The sequence below is a fragment of the Sinocyclocheilus grahami genome, unplaced genomic scaffold (assembly GCF_001515645.1).
Source record: "Sinocyclocheilus grahami isolate Dianchi unplaced genomic scaffold, SAMN03320097.WGS_v1.1 scaffold967.1, whole genome shotgun sequence".
Taxonomy (NCBI): Eukaryota; Metazoa; Chordata; class Actinopteri; order Cypriniformes; family Cyprinidae; genus Sinocyclocheilus; species Sinocyclocheilus grahami.
Genome location: NW_015506146.1, coordinates 290,471 through 291,074, shown reverse-complemented (window position 1 = coordinate 291,074; position 604 = coordinate 290,471).

The following is a 604-nucleotide window of genomic DNA, read 5'->3' as shown; positions in this document are numbered from 1 at the left end:
CAAATGCACAGTAGAAATTGACTTTTCTACTAATTAATTCATAGGAAAACCTTTCTTTGAATGAACAGTGTATCCTTCAGGTCATGGTGTATGTTGTCTTTGATATTTTTAGACTATTTTAGGCATGCTTATGAGGGAACCCATTCCTGTCATCCTTTCACTATATGTACTCCTACCTTGTTTAGTATCTATGAATTCGCCTTCTTAGGATCGAAACAAGCGTGTATATTATATGTTGGTACATAGGCAATATATATTAGGGTCCTGAGAAACTTTAGTAATTTCGATTCAAGTCCATTTGCAAGTTACCATGCTCAGAGACAAAGGGTCATAAAACCCTCCAGCAATTGCCACCTCCCGCTTGGAATTTCCATCTTTCTCATTGGACAACCCCATCTTGAGAGGCGGGGATCTTCTCCGACCTTAAAGGCCCCGCTCCAGGGACCCTCCCAGTTGGTGGTTCTGGTAGGTTTCAATAAGATGTAAGTTCCAACGCTCCAGAACATCCTAAGTTACGTGCCAGGTTTCGGCCTTGTCCTTTCCATTCATCAAGATCCTCTGACTCAAAACTGTTTTTTTCATTGACCAACTTCAGCAAAGATCA